Source organism: Aquarana catesbeiana, linkage group LG03 (assembly GCF_042186555.1).
Source record: "Aquarana catesbeiana isolate 2022-GZ linkage group LG03, ASM4218655v1, whole genome shotgun sequence".
NCBI lineage: Eukaryota > Metazoa > Chordata > Amphibia > Anura > Ranidae > Aquarana > Aquarana catesbeiana.
The window spans coordinates 382,321,394-382,335,230 of NC_133326.1; the positions used below are offsets into that span (position 1 = coordinate 382,321,394).

Below are 13,837 nucleotides of genomic sequence, written 5' to 3' on the forward strand. Positions count from 1 at the left end.
TGTACTTGCCAAAAGCACGGCAGTTTGCAATTTTGCACTATACAAGGATGCAGTATTGTCAGAGCCAAGGCAAGAAGAACAGCGTCAACAAATCAGACACATTCTACATACCTCAGATGAACACCGTATCCCACTGCAGCCACCAGTTACTGTAAGGGGTTAATTCTGCTCAGTTTCTGGACAATCAGGGAGAAATCCTTTCAGAGCTCTGGAAGCATCCAATGCAAATAAGAGAAAATAGAAGGTTCAATAAACGCTTGGTTTTAATGATAAGGGTTGTACCTTTATACAAAACATGGAAAAAGAATATTGCACAACTTAAAGAGGAGGGAGGGAGGAAAGGCAAATTTCTTTACATGAGACATAACATTTCAGACATAATGCTGACGAAAAACATCATTTCGAAACCAGTTCTTACCAGAACCCACTTAACCTGTGACCATTGGGACAAACAGGATCCTAAAATAAAGATATTCCTCTGTCAGCCATTTTCAATGTCTCAGTCTTGTTAACTCTTTCTCACCCTTCACACCGGTCTCTGCTTTTCCTTTTACCCCTGTTATCCAGGGTCCTATGTGTGTGGTTTGTGCTGAAAGAATGAAGGGGTTCTTTCTCTTGGGACATTAATATTTCTGAACAATATCCCTCAAGAAATGTATGAAGATAAATGAATTCCAACTTTCCGACTGTTGGAATATTGTATGAGCTTGGTCTGTTGTATACTTTTTTCTAGATCATTTGAGGTGTGGCTGTATGCCATTGTTCTCTTGTTTCTGTCTGCCTAGGGAGCAAAGTATTATGGGATGTGTAAAGGTACCCCCGTGGGGCCTGCTGAGTGTAGTAGTTCCACCTGTCACCCTGCTCAGCCCCACATTTACTTCCAGTTACTCTCCAGACAATGAACAGTCCATCGGTTTTGTTTTTGTTATTTTATTGAGGGGTTAAACTTGGATGGGGCAAAGGAAATATGGGATGCCCAGATCAATAGTATTTAAGGGATGAAATGTAGATTGGAACCTCTATTCACATTCTCTAAAGCCCCAGACTCCTCCAGAACAACGCTTCTTGATGAACTGTTACTTCTTCTTCTGTGCAATACTTGGTTCCTATCGCAGCTAGCACATGGCCAGGGCCAACTCTGAATTAGGCTTAACTTTGTAGATACGACATTTGCTGGCAGGGGACTGTGGACTCCTTTGGTGTAGCAACAAATAGCAATAGAAAATGTCCTTTTGTGCTAGCTATATCTAGGTGGACTTCTGGTCCCAGTCAGTCCTGTGTGAACTCTGCCAGCCCTCCTGGCTGCAGCAGCCTGACTTCAATGCCAGTAACATCACAGTCTCTCCCTCTGGCTCTACATCCACTCCTGGCATGCCTCTCCCAGATCTCCTGACTGTGGCTATTACTCACCAAACCAACAGGTGAATCCTTCCTGAAGTTTTGCCTGGCAGGGTTCACTGCTGTCCTCTCCTGCTCCTGTTCAGGACACCCCCTGGGTTATGTGGGATTCCCTCACAGCTCTGAGTCCAGGCCCAAGGTCACCCCCTCAGACAGAGGGGCTCCCTTCAAGGCCCCGACTGCCTAACACTCCATCATTCAGTTTTTTCACCCAAACAACTCCTCCCTAGCTAGGCTGACCCAAGGTATTTAAGGAGTCCTGCCCCCTGCCAATCCTAGTTAGGGATTGGTCAGGGCTCCTTACCACACCCCAGACAGCTCCATCTCTTCTACCCTCCTCTGCTTCCAGAATCTTCTGAGAGCCAGAGGGAGGTAACCAAGAAGTGACACTGCCTGTGAGTCACCAGCCTACTCTAAACCACTCCCAGCCCTACAGATTAAAACAAACAGGCCTAGATAGGCTTGCCTAAATTTACCTGCACTGACCAAAAAAACTAAGTCTAGCATCTACCTAAGGTAGAGGGTGCTACAGATGTATATGTGTATGTGGATTAGCTGTGAATAGGGGAAAGGGAAATTTCTCCAGCAGCCCCTCCTGTTTGTGTCTCTCTTGTTACTGAATGTAGCTTATTCCGCCCTGTGTCATTATGTAAAGAAGGGGGGGGGGTTGTCCCCTGAGTGTATATCTCTTTGTACCTATGTTTTAATAAACAAACAGTCTTATGCTTCTCTTCGCCCTACACCGATGTCTCGACAAGTGACTGAGTGGGCTAGGGGACCTTGGATAGTGCTGATACCGGACAAAGGAAGCTTATACGGCAGATGTACTCCTCTTGAGTAGATCAGGCAGCAGATTTGGGTGCAGGTCTGTATTGGAGCCCTCCAGGTCCCTGGTAGACACCAGGGCAAGTGCTCTCCAATCTCAGAGCAATGAGCCAGTGACCAACGGGAGTTATGGATGCCATTCCTGGGAGAGCGGCCTCAGGTGCAATGGGTGTCTGAGTTGGACAGGCTGGTCCAGCAGGAGATAGAGCTGGACAATCGATATGCAATGGCACGCAGAGCAGGAATATTTAGGGGAGACAACAGAATGCTCTCCGGGGGATATGATTTTTAGAGGCCCTGGATTGCTGTGGGAGAGCCTTACAGATGGTTTTGTGTTTGGCTATGAAGGGGAACTTACCCTTGAGGACCTGCGAGAATATAGAGAGGCTATGCTCAGTCATGCAGGGGTCTCAGAGCTTAAAACTGATCTGGAATACTTGCTAAGGAAAGAACAGCACCTGGAAAGGGCATACAGGGAACTGCTAGAACACGTTTAGCAGCATGCCCCAGAATTAGCAGCGGAAACTCCGGAGATTGCCGTCCCCAAACCTGAAGTGCTGACAACAGGGCAGAGCTCTGCTAGCCTCTCCCCAGCACCAGTAACATCTTCTTCATTCTACGGACAGGACATGGTGAACCTCTATCCCCAGACACCAGTTCCAGAGACTGGGGGTTTAATAGACTTTTCTGCTGAGGAGGAACAACCTGGTGAGCCTTCAGCAGAAGAGCTGGCTTCAGAGCATGGTGTTGTTGAGAGAATGCAATCGGGACGTTACAACTGCAGCTTGAGCTGATATCAGTGGATGGGACTGGATGACCACTGACAGTAACCCAGCAGAAGAGCTTGCAACAGGGAGGGCAAAGTGCTGCTAGCCTCTGCCCCCAACTAACAGAAGATGAAATTCCTGTGGTAGTCGATGGGACTTCGGTCTCCACTGACACAACCCCAAAAAAAGGTCTGGCATTGGGACAGTAGAATGTCAGCCTTGCTTTGCAAGCACTGGGGAATTTGTCTCTACCAAAAGTGGATGGGACTTCAGTCTCCACCTGTATACCACAGGGATGCTGGGCAGTTGGCCCAGATCCCCAACATACTGATAAAGTGAGCCCAGCCACCCTGTCTTCTCTCCAGTGGCTGAAAGGAATCCAGGGGGAAGAACCAGTCTGCACTTCTCCTCAGCAGCATTGGGGGACTGGAACTACAGACTAACTATAAGGTCAACACATTTGGGGTCTCCTCCTGTGTTAGTCTTCTGCCGAAAGGGGAGATGTGTGACGGGAGTCACTTTGGTTGGGGGGGGGGGGGGGCTTGTGGAACCCAGCTTACCTTGGAGAGCTCTGGAAAACCCTTGTTCAGCTCCCTGGCCCCTCCTATGTGTAAGTTAGAAAAAGGTAATTTTACTGCGCTATCCAAATAAATCATATATGATGAAAACAAGTCGCAACTATAATGTGAGACACACACACACTAAATATAACATAAGAAAAAAAACTGCACTGTATAATTTTGGTAATCAAAAAATGTGACTTGAAAAGTGTTCTTCTAAACGAATGGAGATATGAAGACTCCATATATCACACTATTACATAAATATTTAAATGCAATCACAAGTGGAATGTGCAGAAAATGATTAAATAAAAAAGAAAAAAACTAAATAAATTAAAAAAAATTCTCAAACAAGGTTAATTCCACTCCGATGGGCTGTTAGATAGAAGCCCCACAGAATGTACAGTTCATAGTGATCTTCCAAGTGGTGATATTTCAGCCCTCTAAATAGTAAGGACATGCGACCACAACACCAAAGAAGATGTGATAGAGTGCGACAGGAAAGTTCCTCCACCTGTACTATTACTGCTCCTTACCAGCTTGTTAGATCTCTTGTTTAAGGAGATTGTGAGTGCCTGTGGCTCTTATCCCCAGCCCTGGGTCTTTGAACTTGAATGGCTAGATGTCCCCAGACTCTCTATTCGGAGTATTCTCTGTACAGCAGATGTGCGCTCATTCCCCATGAAAGAACATAAAGGCTTCCATAGCGTAACTCGTTGGGACTCACTTAACCCTATGATCGCCCCTGATGGTAACCCCTTCCCTGACAGTGTCATTAGTAAAATAACAGTGCATATTTTTAGCACTGATCTCTGTAATAATGTCACTTGTTCCCAAAAAAGTGTCATAAGTGTCAGTTAGGTGTCCGATTTGTCTGCTGCAATGTCGCAGTCCCACTGAAAATCGATGCCATTTCTAGTAGAAAAAATAAAAAAATTAAAAATGCCATAAAAATATCCCATAGTTTGTAGATGTGATAACTTTTGTGCAAACCAATCAATATACACTTATTTGGGTTTTTTACCAAAAATATGTAGCAGAATACATATTGGCCTAAATTGATGAAGAAATTCGATTTTTTACATTTTTTTTTTTTAATTGTCAGTCTTTTTTTTTTTTTTTTTTCAGTCTTTATAGTGCAAAAAATAAAAAATGATCAAATACCTCCAAAAGAAAGCTCTATTTGTGGGGAAAAAAAACATTTTATTTGGGTACAGTGTCGCATGACCGCACAATTGTCAGTTAAAATAATGCAGTGCTGTATCTCAAAAAATGGCTTGGTCATTAAGAGGCTTAAACCTTCCAGGGCTGAAGTGGTTAAGTTTCCCAAAAAAGAACCCCAGTGATCTTTGAATTTTTTCATGTTGTTCAGATCGATCTCTACTTTATACTGTATTTATACTGTTCTTAATACTGTATGTGGTGCTACACAATAGTAGGATGTTTATGGACAGTTTCAGTGATACCATATTCTGCCATCACATGAGAAATTGTTTATTTTAACTTTTACATTTATCTTGACTTAAATACAGCAGCAGCACCCCAATCTGATTTATTTCAACTTCAAAAAGATCTTTTTTAGGTAGTTTTGGCTGTGACAACATTTTTCTTTAATCTAGCAGTAATAAGCGACAACAGATCTTAAAGTGGTTGTAAAGTCAGAAGGTTTTTATCTTAATAAATTCTATGCATTAAGATAAAAAGCCTTCTGTGTGTAGCAGCTCCCCTCACCCCCTCTAATACTTACATGAGCACCATCTCGGTCCAGCGATATGCACGAGTGCCCCGGCCGACTGGGACTCTCTCTCCTGGCAGTGGCACCATTGGCTCCCACTGCTGTCAAAGTCAGTTAGCCAATTAGGAGAGAGAGGGGGTGGGGCAGAACCTTGGCTCCGTGTCTGAATGGACACATGGAGCTGCAGCTCAGGTTGAACGCCCCCATAGCAAGCTGCTTGTTGTGGGGGCACTCAGCAGGAGGGAGGGGCCAGGAGCTCTGGCGAGGGACCCGAGAAGCAGAGGATCCAGGCTGCTCTGTGCAAATCCACTACACAGAGCAGGTAAGTGTAACATATTTGTTATTTTCAAAGGAAAAAAAACGAGACTTTAGTTTTACTATAAAGCTATAGGAAGGTTTACTCTTGGAAAAATAAAGTTAAAAGAGAAGTATGGGTTTTTTTTTTTTTATATTCATACTTACCTAGGTGGATGCAGCATCAGATCGATGCTGCAGCTGTCCCCCGCTGCCTCTTCACTGAGAACCGAGTCAGGGAACATCGACGATGGCTCGGGTCTTACTCCTCCCTGAGCGGAGAGATGTTGCCTGGTATGTGCAGAAGAGGGGCACATAGTGTATCGCGGTGGGTAATGGGTGCAGGAGAGGGGCACAGAGTGTATGGCAGTGGGTGGTGTGTGCAGAGAGAGGAGTGCGGAGTGTATAGCAGTGGGTGGTATGTGCAGGAGAGGGGCACGGAGTGAATGGTAGTGGGTGGTATGTGCAGGAAAGGGGCACGGAGTGTATGGCGGTGGGTGGTGTGCACAGGGAGAGGAGTGTGGAGTGTATGGCGGTCGGTGGTATGTGAAGGAGAAGGGCTTGGAGTGTATGGCGGTGGGTGGTATGTGCAGGAGAGGGGCACGGAGTCTATGGCGGTGGGTGGTATGTGCAGGAGAGGGGCACGGAGTGTAAGGTGGTGGGTGGTATGTGCAGAAGAGGGCACGGAGTGTATGGCGGTGGGTGGTATGTGCAGGAGAGGGGCACGGAGTGTATGGTGGTGGGTGGTATGTGCAGGAGAGGGGAACTGAGTGTATGGTGGTGGATGGTATGTGCAGGAGAGGGGAACTGAGTGTATGGCGGTGGATGGTATGTGCAGGAGAGGGGCACAGAGTCTATGGCGGTGGGTGGTATGTGCAAAAGAGGGGCATGGAGTGTATGGCGGTGGATGGTATGTGCAGGAGAGGGGCATGGAGTGCATGGCGGTGGGTGGTATGTGCAGGAGAAGGGCACAGAGTGCATGGCTGTTGGTGCAGGAGAGGGGCTGTTGGTGCAGGAGAGGGGCACGGAGTGTATGACGGTCGGTGGTATGTGCAGGAGTGGCATGGAGTGTATTGCAGTGTGTATGGCGGTGGGTGGTATGTGCAGGAGAGGGGCACAGAATGTATGGCGGTGGGTGGTATATGCAGAAGAGTCGAATGGAGTGTATGGGTGTGGATGGTATTATGTAGGAGAGGAGTGCAGATGGGTTGAAAGTATATGGTGTGAACAAGCCCTAATTTATTACTCCAGCACTGCAGAGACCATTGGCATGCACTGAGAAACTAAAAGCGGTGTTCCATCCACAATTTTTTTTTTGGAACTGTAGCTGCTGACTTTTAATAACAACACTTACCTGTCCAGGGAGCACGCGAGGTCGGACCCCCCAGGCTGATCCGTCCATCGGATCGGGTGCAGACGCCGCCATTCTAACTAAGGGAAACCGGCAGTGGAGCCTTGCGGCTTCACCACCCATTTCCTACTGCGCATGGGCGAGTCGCACGGCGCTTTGTGAATGGCCAGCTGTCTTCTGGGACACACATAGGTCCCAGAAGACAGCGGGGGGGCTTGCCGCACAAAAAGTATATGACGTCCTGCGCGGACCGAATGGATTGGAAGTACAATATGTACTTCATAAAAAGGTACGTTAGAAGAAAAAAAATAATTTTTAATATCCAAAAATGAGGGGTGGAGAGGTGGTCTTTCGTTTAGGACCACCTCTCAAAAGTGGGTGGAACGCCGCTTGAAGCTAGCTGCAGACACACAGCACCAGAAATGGCCTCTCACCCCCCTGCAGACATTGCTCTCACCCCTCTGCAGACATTGCTCTCAGTGGTGTGAAGTCAGGGGAGGCACCATGAACATTAAAAAAAAAAAATTGAACTTCGAGGGTCGTAGCTCGGCGACCTGGGGTCAAATTTGGGGAGTATGTAGCCTAAGTCCTACAACCTATGGTCCCAGAGATATGAGGCTCCTTGTGCAGCCTGTCTAGAATACAGAGCGGCCACTTTAAATACAAGCTGGCACACTCTGTTTGCAGCAGACTTAGAGGTTGAGCTCACAGTGCCTCTCCTCACTTCTTGTCAAAGGCACTGAGCTCAATAAACAGCTTGGAGTCTTGGACCAATGGTAAAGTACCATTGGTCCCAGCTGTCCAATTAAAATGCTGCAGTGGAGGCACGCCTCTCTTTTGCAGTGTCATAGAAGGGGCATGTGTCTAAAAGACAAATGCTCCCTTCCAGCCCAGCCCTCTTAACTACAAGGAAAAAACATGGGTTTATGGGTATAAGATTTACCCACAATCCCATGTTTTTCTCACACAGTTAAGAGGGAGAATGAGAATCTGCTGCTGTTGAAAAGGTACTGTTATATTCAAGCTAAATCATATATTTATATGCTATATGTTATAACAATTTATTATTTATCTATTTACTGTGAAATTACTGGTTGGAAGTTATAACTTCAAACTTCAGTAATTTGTCCGTTAAGCCACCTACTTGAGTACAGATTTTGAAAATATAACAAAATTACCTTAAAAACAATATATAATAATTATTTGTATATTACTTATGGTAATTAACCCCTTGCCACTCAGGCCAGTTCTGAAACTTCTCTCCTACATGTAAAAATCATTATTTTTTTGCTAGAAAATTACTCAGAACCCCCAAACATTATATATATTGTTTTAGCACACACCCTAGGGAATAAAATGGTGGTCGTTGCAACTTTTTATGTCACAGGGTATTTGAGAGGGAATTTTTTTTGTATAATGTGAAAGATGATGTTACACTGAGTAATTGGATACCCAACATGTCACACTTTAAAATTGCGCACACTTGTGGAATGGTGCCAAACTTCAGTATTTAAGAAAATCTACATAGGAGACGCTTTAAAAATTTTTACAGATTACATGTTTAGAGTTACAGAGGAGGTCTAATGCTAGAATTAAAATAATCAACAGAACCGCACTAAAAAATAAATTGATAGATTTAAGATTGTGGAGAATCACAATTTAGAAATTTAGAAAAATCATTGAAATAATCTCACAGAGTGTAACAAATTGAAAAAACACAATATGTATTCTAACCTAGATAGTGATCTTGAAAATCATAAGTGACTTAAATTGGGAAGCGCAGTAATTTTGTATTTTTTGGTTTATTTATCTATTTTGGTTTTACTAATGCTAGAATTATTGTTCTCATAGTAGGTGAGGTTGAAAAAAGACACAAGTCCATCAAGTCAAACCTATGTGTGTGATTATATGTCAGTATTACATTGGATATCCCTGTATGTTACAGTCGTTCAGGTGCTTATCTAATAGTTTTTTGAAACTATTGATGCTCCCTGCTGAGACCACCGCCTGTGAAAAGGGAATTCCACATCCTTGCCGCTCTTACAGTAAAGAAGCCTCTAGGTAGTTTAAGGTTAAACCTCTTTTCTTCTAATTTTAATGAGTGGCCATGTGTCTTGTTAAACTCCCTTCCGCAAAAAAGTTTTATCCCTATTGTGGGGTCACCAGTATGATATTTATAAATTGAAATCATATCTCCTCTCAAGCGTCTCTTCTCCAGAGAGAAAAAGTTCAGTGCTCTCAACCTTTCCTCATAACTAATATCCTCCAGAACCTTTATTAGCTTTGTTACCCTTCTTTGTACTCACTCCATTGCCAGTACACCCTTCCTGAGGACTGGTGCCCAGAACTGGACAGCATACTCTAGGTGCGGCCGGAGTCTTGTAGAGCGGGAGAATTATCGTTTTACCTCTGGAGTTTATCACCTTTTAATGCATTAAATATTCTGTTTGCTTTGTTAGCAGCAACTTGACATTGCATGCCATTGCTGAGCCTATCATCTACTAGGACTGGACCCCCACGTCCTTTTCCATCCTAGATTCCCCCAGAGGTTCTCCCCCCAGTGTATAGATTGCATTCATATTTTTGCCACCAAAATACAGATTTTACATTTTTCTACATTAAACCTTGTCCTGTTGACAGCCAATGACGAAACGCGTAGGGGAGTTACGAACATCTTACTTCACTTTTGGTTAGACGAACACAGTCTTCTGACGGCATCCATCCACCCATATTTTCATGCTTGTACAATATACATAAAATGTGAGTACAACTTTTGAAACTAATAAACAAAGGTTTTAAAAAACGGTTTTACGCTATGGGCATCCCTTCTCTCCTACATGATGAACACACAAAACGCTGCTAACAACATTTAAAGCACAGACCAGGACCGCCAGAGATTGCTACACAGTGGCAGATACTGTGGCTGCGCAGTACCCCTGTGGGGGTGAGGCCATTTGGTGAGTGCATGCACATTAGGAGCATGAATAAGGAGCACCATCACTAGCTGGCACCTGAACAAGAATTTTTTTTTTTTTTTTGGGAACTACAATACTGCTTTTCAGTAAATACTGGACTATTTTTCTAGAGCACATGTCACTTTGCTAAACAGTTAAAATAAAACATATGCGGCACTCCTTACGCCCACAAGGTATGGATCAAAATAAACGAGAAGTAAAATAAAAATAAAAAATAAAAAAATGCAAAAATATTGATAATACAATCCAAAAAACTCATATAAAGTGCAATGCGACTCCACCAAAACGCATGGAAGTGTGCAAATAATCATAAGAGCCCGTAACTCACATAAAAAAGTGATGAAAGTGACTCACACATAAAAATGATAAATATATATAAATAACATTCAATTGTGCATAAATATCAAACATAATAAAATGAATTAAATACTAATCAAAATAAATTCATAAATGGTGAAATGCAATTCACTAAATTACATAGGTGTGCAAAAAGTTCATATAAATCCGTGAATCACAAATAAGTGTATTAAGTGTCCAAATAATTAATAGGTAAAAAAATGTGGTCCCGACTTCATGCAATGTAACTCCTAGCAGCTGCAAAGACAAATCTTCTGATCATACAGGAAAGTGCAAGTGCAGTGGACAATTGTTGTGGCAAGAAGTGACCAAAGTGGATGTGCGCTTCCAATCGGGCTCTGGGGTGCGACACCTGTTTCCCCCAGCCTCTCACCTGTAGCAGCGGCCCCAGTGGGCCAAGTCAAGCGTTAGCCGACAAGCGGTACAGATCTCCACAGGCACAGCAGCTTCCGGTGGTAGTCACAGCTTTTGGGGACATATAGTATCCATTACACTCCCCCCATTCAGTAGATGTAGGTAGATAGGTAGTAAAAGAGAAGAGAAGGCTCTCCAAATTGACTTTTCTTAGAACATCAGCTCAGCTCACCCCCTTCCCTGCACAGTGTCAGCAGCCACTGTTTTAGCCTGTTGGTCATTGTTGGTTTGCGCATTAGTTTACTCACTGTTTACTTTGCTAAACAGCTTATTTGGCACTCCTGGACACTTTTTTGAGCACTAAGCACTTTTTGAAATATGCACTATTATTAAGATTTTCAAATGTTAATTATACTAATTGTGTAGAATGTATTACTAATTAATCACATTATTGGTAAACAGTATAGGTCTTAGTTTGCACACATCTTTTTACTGATTAGACAGCCAGGGGGTGTAACACAATTTTGGGACAATTTATTTAAATCACTTAACCCACTTTGAATATCAATTATAGGAGTAAGTTTGGTAAGCTGGATTACCCTTTCTGGTTGCTGAAATTATATTGTTTACCGGCTGCCAGAGGGTGTAACACAATTCAGACAGATTTATATCGTCAACCAGATGCCAAAGAGTGTAACACAATTCAGACAGATTTATTTTATTCATTCATTTGCTTATTAACATTAATCATTGAACATTAGCTTTACCCCAACACTGTTTTTTTATATAGAAGATTCGGCATCATTACAAGAAAGGCACTACTGGTGTACTCTTTATGCATATTTACTTCCTCTCCTGCAAATTCAGACGTGGATATTAAAGGATAATACATCTGTTTTCTTTACCATTCATGCTTATATCTATATAACATTCCCTCTTCGCTCCTTTGAGGTGAGTTTAGCCATTAAAGGATAACAACTTGCACATTGGTTTATGGTACCACACCTTGTCAGGAGTGTATATACATAGGCACTTACAATTTTTTGAAATTTTCTCACCTATCACATTTTGCTTCGAAGCACTGCAGAGGGTGTAACACATTAGTTTTACAAATCACTTCCTTTTTTAGAACAGCGCCACACCTACACTTCCCTTTAAATACAGAGATTGAACTGTTTACCCCATCCTCCAGGTCGTTTATGAACAAAATAAATAGGATTGGTCCCAGCACAGAACCCTGGGGGACCCCACTACCCAACCCTGACCATTCCGAGTACTCCTCATTTATCGGGAACAAAAAAAAAACAATATGGTAGTATGAGCAAGAATTGGCTGCATGCCCCAATTAAAGCATATAGAGTGCAGAAATTTCCCTAGGGGCTTTTGAATTGCAGCAAGCAAGTCCAAGATATTGTATAAAAAAGTTTATTATAAAATTAGTATGTACACACACAGCTGTCCGTCAAGACAGGAGCTCTAAAATCAGTTGCTAGAAGGCATAAATTGCACATTTATACATGGGTACAAAAGACAAATAAATGGTAAAAAAACTATAAAAAGTCATACAGAGAGATCCCAATGCGTTTCGGCCATAATATAGCAGCGATCTTCTTCAGGGGGAATAAGGATATAGACTTCTAAAGAATACAAGATATCAATCAGTACAATGAAAACCAAGCAATAACATTAATTGGTTAACAAGGTTACAGAATAAGTAATGAAATTTATATTTACCAAAAAACAACTTAATTTTCAGCCTTACAGCAGTTCTGCTTCCGGTTGTCTCCCCCAGGGGTCCAGACAGCACAGTGCAACCAAACCGGCGCCCACCCCTCAACAGGGCAATATGCCCAGCAGGCCACAAAGAGAGCTTACAAGAGGTCGCATTTACTGCATGAAAGAGGAGGAGCGGGGATAGCACAAAAGGGGGAGGGGGCGGAAGATGAGATTGCCAAAAAGGTGCAAGGGGAGGGACCAAATGAGTCCCACAAGGAGGTCACTAAGCATCAAAGGGAATCCCAGTACACTGTAAGAGAGTTATATAGATATACAATTAGTCACTGTGAAAATAAATAACTATGTGCAAGTGATAGAAGAAAATGGTGTGAAAAAGTGCAGAAAAGAGGACAAATGGGCTCCTAGAGCACAACAGAAATTACTGCTGATCCATTTGATAACAAAAAGAGTGCCGAGACCCCAAGGGGGAATGTGAAATGTAAGGAATGGTAAGAGTGGAAAAAGAGAACACTTGAAAAGAAAAAACAAGAAGACAATACTGCATGGTGAAGAAAAAAACATAAAGCAGCCCAAAAAAGTGGGCCGTGGGTGAGAGTGCCTAAAGACAAGTGTAGAAAAAAAGAAAAAAAAACAAAGAAACCGTGAAGTGATAGAAAAAGTAATGAAAAAAATGCTATATCTTAAAAATACCTTCAAAGAGAATAATTAAAATTGAATAAGGGGATGACCCAGTCCACAAATGACACTCCTCTAGATTGGAGGGTATCAAGAGATAACAATGGGACATCTATAAATTCAAAGTTAATATTAAAGAATAAATAAGTAATTTAAGGAAAAAGGATCCTAATATTTAGACATAAAGGGTACAGTAAGTAGACTGAGCATGCAACATATTACTTACTGTGCAGGTGAACCTCCATAGTCGATCCAACCCCAGGCTGTCTGAGAAAAGACTGCCATGCACCAATGCCTACTTTATATAGGAAATGAGGACAACCTCCATAGGGCAGGACCACACAGGCCTTCCACCCCCCCACACATGCCTGGACCACTCCACGCTACCCCCAACCCTCCCCCAGGGTGGGACCCGCACCAGCATGGCCCCAGGTACATGCAGGGAGGAGCGGCATGAAATGGCACCCTCCACACGGCCTCCCCAGTGTTCTGGAAGGGGAAACAGATCCCCCCGGCATGGCCGTCATTCCCATCACAGGGACGTGTGACGTCATGACGCACCGCGCAGGCCGCCACATCCTCCGCACGGTGGGCCAATGACGCTCGGGAACATCACAGGATGCCGCCGGCAGGCCATTGCGGCCCCAAGTGACCAAAAAGGAGAAGGCCACCCTGGCAACGCAAAAAAGAACAGGGGAGAGGAAAAGGAAAACATCAACAAGGTGTTACCATCCTTCCTCCTGTCTGCCGGGAGGCTCAAAAGGGACCCAGAGGATCATGAAACCCCGAGGGAGGCAGACGCCAGGGGC

At 43.5% G+C, this 13,837-nt stretch overlaps 1 long non-coding RNA gene across 2 annotated transcripts in view; it reads right to left on the minus strand.

Moving 5' to 3' along the window:
* The window catches only part of LOC141132370 (uncharacterized), a 105,494-nt gene that overhangs the window by 2,647 nt on the left and 89,010 nt on the right, over positions 1-13,837 (minus strand). For both annotated transcript variants that reach the window (XR_012242893.1, XR_012242894.1), the window contains exons 2-3: positions 3,551-3,594; positions 112-208 (exon numbers count right to left, since the gene is read on the minus strand). This is a non-coding gene — a long non-coding RNA (uncharacterized lncRNA). The remainder of the gene's footprint in view (positions 1-111; positions 209-3,550; positions 3,595-13,837) is intronic.